General features: G+C 40.0%; 1 protein-coding gene across 1 annotated transcript in view; it reads right to left on the bottom strand.

Moving 5' to 3' along the window:
- The window catches only part of ATF5 (activating transcription factor 5), a 20041-nt gene extending 16715 nt beyond the window's left edge, over nt 1–3326 (bottom strand). Inside the window, exon 1 of the mRNA XM_073607215.1 lies at nt 3143–3326. The gene's annotated coding sequence lies outside the window, so the exon portion shown is untranslated. The remainder of the gene's footprint in view (nt 1–3142) is intronic.
- Between the last annotated feature and the right edge of the window lie 2869 nt (nt 3327–6195).

Raw genomic sequence — 6195 nt, forward strand, 5'->3', positions numbered from 1 at the left:
TACTGCCCCGTTTATAGTCCCGACGTACGTGTTTTACGTCACCGCGTTCAGAACGATCGGATTTTCCAACAACTTTGTGTGACCGTGTGTATGCAAGACAAGTTTGAGCCAACATCCGTTGGAAAATATCCTAGGATTTTGTTGTCGGAATGTCCGATCAAAGTCCGACCGTGTGTACGGGGCAATACTCCGTAGGGTTCAATATTGAGTTGGCTCCGCCCTTTGCCGCTATAACAGCTTCAACTCTTCTGGGAAGGCCGTCCACAAGGTTTAGGAGGGTGTCTATGGGGATGTTTCACCATTCTTCCAGAAGAGCATTTGTGAGGTCAGGCACTGATGTTGGATGAGAAGGCCTGGCTCACAGTCTCCGCTCTTATTCATCCCAAAGGTTTTCTATGGGGTTGAGGTCAGGACTCTGTGCAGGCCAGTCAAGTTCCTCCACCCCAAACTCGCTCATCCATGGGCACAGCCAATGTTACTGTATATAGGGGGGGCACAGCCAATGTTACTGTATATAGGGGGGGCACAGCCAATGTTACTGTATATAGGGGGGACAGCCAATGTTACTGTATATAGGGGGGGCACAGCCAATGTTAGTGTATATATGGGGGGGCACAGCCAATGTTACTGTATATAGGGGGGGGCACAGCCAATGTTAGTGTATATATGGGGGGGGCACAGCCAATGTTACTGTATATAGGGGGGGGGCACAGCCAATGTTACTGTATATAGGGGGGGCACAGCCAATGTTAGTGTATATATGGGGGGGCACAGCCAATGTTACTGTATATAGGGGGGGCACAGCCAATGTTACTGTATATAGGGGGGGCACAGCCAATGTTACTGTATATAGGGGGGGGCACAGCCAATGTTACTGTATATAGGGGGGGGGGCACAGCCAATGTTACTGTATATAGGGGGGGCACAGCCAATGTTACTGTATATAAGGGGGGGCACAGCCAATGTTACTGTATATAGGGGGGGCACAGCCAATGTTACTGTATATAAGGGGGGGCACAGCCAATGTTACTGTATATAGGGGGGCACAGCCAATGTTACTGTATATAGGGGGGGCACAGCCAATGTTACTGTATATAAGGGGGGGCACAGCCAATGTTACTGTATATAGGGGGGGGGGGCGCAGCCAATGTTACAGCTGAATAATATGAGCTTGACATACTAAAACCAATCACATGGCTGCAGCTGCTGCAGAACCTCTTGGCAAAAACAAACCATAACTCTTGGTCCCAAGGTGCGGGGGGGGGGGACAGCATCTGCAGGTGTTATCTAATCGTTAATAACAGATCTCTAATTATTGTGACTTGGGGACAGGTAAAAACTCCCCCCAACTCACACCTCACCAATCTCTGCCAAGTCAGTGTACCAGGATTATGCCAAATAAACACAAAAACTCTGTTTATTAGTAACATCACCCCCCCCCCCCCCCCCCCCCCCTCATTATAAAATTGTGTAAAATAAGCAGGAAATTATATAAAGGCAACAATAGGACATAAGCAAAAATAATGTATACACTTATTGTATCTTGTTACATTTTTTATTTAAATGTATGTGTATATATTTAATAGTAGAATGTGAAATAAAGTAAATATATAATTTAGTTTTTATATTTCATAATATATATATATGTTATAATAATAATATCAAAAATAAATATTTATAATATAATAATAATAAAATATAATAAAATAATATTTTTTATAGTTCATAAAATATATGTTTTAATAATATCAAAAAATAAATATTTAGAATAAAATAATGTAAATAATGTGTGTATATATATATATATATATATATATATATATATATATATATATATATATATATATATAATAAAAAATGTATAATAAAGTAACGTAGTAATAACAATATGTATATATATGCAATAATATAAAGTATATGTATGTATATAATGCATTTTTTATTATTTTATTTTAGTATATATTTTTTTTAAATTAAATAAGTATATTATTTTTATTATTATTAATCATTAAATATATAATGATAATATTAATAATAGAATATGATAAGATATATATTTTATTTTTATAATTTATAATATAAATATATATATATATATATATATATATATATATATATATATATATATATATATATATATATATATATTTCTAATATTATAATAAAGGATAAAGGATAGTAAAACTGATATGGATACGTATACATTTTATAATAGGAGATAATTAGATTAATAATAAAATATGATAAGATATATATATATATATGTTATTTTATTTTTTATTATATATATATATATATATATATATATATATATATATATATATATATAAAATAAAAATAAAATATATATATCTTATCATATTTTATTATTAATATTATAATTATATATTTAATGATTAATAATAAATAATAATAAAAATATACTTATTTTATTAAGAAAAAAAAATATTTATATATATATATATATATATATATATATATATATATATATATATACACACTAAAATAAAATAATAAATGCATTATACACACACACACACACACATATATATAATTATTACTATATGAATTAAACAATAAATACAACATATATAGCAAGCAGCAGAACAATTTCCATTGTATTCTAGAAAGATAAACAGCCCACAATCTTGTATACAATACTAAAGGACTCAAACAATTATTATGTACAATGCAAAAAAAAAAAAGCACTTTTTTTCCCCGCACAAGATAAAGTATAGAAGGTCCTTTAAGTCATAACAGCCAATCAGATCTAATCTTACACTACAAGAGGGCCTCTGATTGCTCACTGCAGGTTACTGCACTTTGCGTGATTTTTATTTTCGTAACTTTTTTTTTTTTTTTTTACTTATTAATTTTTTTATTTTTTTTATTCTGTGTACGGCAAAGGTTCACGTTACACCCGATGGGATTATTGTGAGTTGGGATCGGTGACTCTTGTTTACTGTTGTGGAAGGAAGTGCGAGGAGCGATGTGGGAAAGGCGTGGCTGTGAACCCGGAATTTGGCTTTGCCAAAACGACCGCGCCGGCCTTTGGCTAGTGCCGCCTTTGCAGCAAGAGAAGATTAAAAAAAAAAAAAAAAATTTCAATTTTTTTTAAAAAAAAATGTCGGAATGTACTTACGCCATGATTGCGGTTGTTTGCAGATGGCGGCACAAGTGCAGCGGCACACTTGTTGGGTGCAGATCTAGAGGGCCATGGTGACTCATGTACGAGACGGAGGATTTCACCGGGAGAGCTGCTGGAAGGATCTGGCGGGTGATGTGCCGAGGCTTCACTTCTATAGTGTAATCCCCGAGGTTACATCACCCCCCCTCCCCCCCCCCCCCGGAGGAGGATCCTTCCGCCATTCGCACGCCTCCACCCCTCTCACCTGCCCGGACACACTGGTAAAATAACACCCGCCGCCATCTGATGGGGGAATCACACTCGGTGCACTTCACTTCTCTATCACTTGTGCTGCAGAATTCCTCCCTTCCCGGGATTTACTTCTCTTTGTTTTCTAGGAATTTGAAGGAACTATTTCCTGTCGGAGGGAGAGAGAGCGGAGAGAGAGAGAGAGAGAGAGCGGTGACATGCAGAGGATTGCAACATTATTGCATCAGCCGGAGGGGGGGTGAGAGGCCCGGGTCACCGAGTTTATGGGAGACGACTGCTGATTGGCTGCTGCTGATGGGCCATGTGTGTGAGGTCAGAGCAGAGCGAGAGCCAGGCGAGTGACAGTGACAGCATGAAAGTGTGACAGTGTGATAGTGACAGTATGATAGTGACAGTGTGATAGTGACAGTGTGACTATGACAGTGACAGTAACAGCATGACAGTATGTAAGTGTGACAGTGACAGTGTGACTATGACAGTGTCAGTTATAGTGTGACAGTATGATAGTGACAGCATAACAGTGACAGTGTGACAGAGAGAGAGTATGACTGTGACAGTATGTAAGTATGACTCTATGACAGTGTGAAAGTATGACTGTGACAGTATGACAGCATGAGAGTGACAGTATGACAGTGTGACTATGACAGTGACAGTATGACAGTATGTAATTGTGACAGTGACAGCATGACAGTGTGAAGGTATGACAGCGTGACAGCATGACATTGACAGTATGACAGTGTGACTATGACAGTGACAGTATGACAGCATGAGAGTGACAGTATGACAGTGACAGTATGTAATTGTGACAGTGACAGCATGACAGTGTGAAGGTATGACAGTATGACAGCATGAGAGTGACAGTATGACAGTGTGACTATGACATTGACAGTATGACAGTGACAGCGTGACAGTATGTAATTGTGACAGTGACAGCATGACAGTGTGATGGTATGACAGCATGACTGTGACAGTGAGGCATGACAGAGTGACAGCGTGACAATGACAGTGACAGCGTGCCAGTGTGACGGTATGACAGTATAAAAGTGACAGTGTGACTCAACCACAGGAATCCGCATTCTGCAATATACACCCCAAGGTGCAGTCTACTCACAAAATTTGTAATAAAAACATTCTTTGCCGTTCTGAAGCTTCCCTCCAACCACTTTGTATATTATTTTATATATATATATAGGGATTCTGTACTTTGCCAAATAGGCTGCAGAAATCTCCCTCCGCTGAGTCTGGCTGCAGCCATGTTAACTGTGGGCAGCTGAAGCTGCTGCCTGTTCACTTCCTGGATTTACACAGAGGCACACAGCTCCAGCTCTGCAGCTCTCATTGGCCCTCTTATGACTCACCCCACTCTCTTCCTGGCAAACTCTCACGAGAGTGTGTGTGAGAGAGAGAGCTGTGTGTTGTATCAGAATAAAGCTACCCATCAGAAAGTGCAACCGAAGTGACGTTCCGTTGGAGCCATCTTGGTACACCCGCACTTGTCTGCAGTAAGCCTATAGTCAGAAGGCGGCAAGCGGACATCTTTTTACACCCACCGAAATCTTGAATTTCACACTTATCTTATCTCTAATCAGTAAACTCTGATTATACAGTATCTCACAAAAGTAAGTACACCCCCTCAGTCACATTTCTGTAAATCTTTTCTTCTATCTTTTCATGTGACAACACTGAAGAAATGACACTTTGCTACAATGTAAAGTAGTGAGTGTACAGCTTGTATAACAGTGTAAATTTGCTGTCCCCTCAAAATAACTCAACACACAGCCATTAATGTCTAAACCGCTGGCAACAAAAGTCAGTACACCCCTAAGTGAAAATGTCCAAATTGGGCCCAAAGTGTCAATATTTTGTGTGGCCACCATTATTTTCCAGCACTGCCTTAACCCTCTTGGGCATGGAGTTCACCAGAGCTTCACAGGTCATCACTGGAGTCCTCTTCCCCTCCTCCATGATGACATCACGGAGCTGGTGGATGTTAGAGACCTTGTGCCCTTCCACCTTCTGTTTGAGGATGTCCCACAGATGATCAATAGGGTTTAGGTCTGTAGACATGCTTGGCCAGTCCATCACCTTTACCCTCAGCTTCTTTACCAAGGCAGTGGTCCTCTTGGAGGTGTGTTTGGGGTGGTTATCATGTTGGAATACTACCCTGCGGTCCAGTCTCTGAAGGGAGGGGATCATGCTCTGCTTCAGTATGTCACAGTACATGTTGGCATTCATGGTTCCCTCAATGATCTGTAGCCCCCCAGTGCCGGCAGCACTCATACGTATATTTCCCAAAGACAACCTCTGGATATGACGCTGATCACGTGACCTCAACTTCTTTGGTGGACCATGGCGAGGTCTGTTCTGAGTGGAACCTGTCCTGTTATACCGCTGTATGGTCTTGGCCACTGTGCTGCAGCTCAGTTTCAGGATCTTGGCAATCTTCTTATAGCCTAGGCCATCTTTATGTAGAGCAACAATTCTTTTTTTCAGATCCTCAGAGAGTTCTTTGCCATGAGGTGCCATGTTGAACTTCCAGTGACCAGTATGAGAGAGTGAGAGCGATAACACCAAATTTAACACACCTGCTCCCCATTCACACCTGAGATCTTGTAACACTAACGAGTCACATGATACCGGGGGAGGGAAAGTGGCCAATTGGGCCCAATTTGGACATTTTCACTTAGGGGTGTACTCACTTTTGTGGCCAGCGGTTTAGACATTAATGGCTGTGTGTTGAGTTATTTTGAGGGGACAGCAAATTTACACTGTTATACAAGCTGTACACTCACTACTTT

The sequence above is a fragment of the Aquarana catesbeiana genome, linkage group LG12 (assembly GCF_042186555.1).
Source record: "Aquarana catesbeiana isolate 2022-GZ linkage group LG12, ASM4218655v1, whole genome shotgun sequence".
Taxonomy (NCBI): Eukaryota; Metazoa; Chordata; class Amphibia; order Anura; family Ranidae; genus Aquarana; species Aquarana catesbeiana.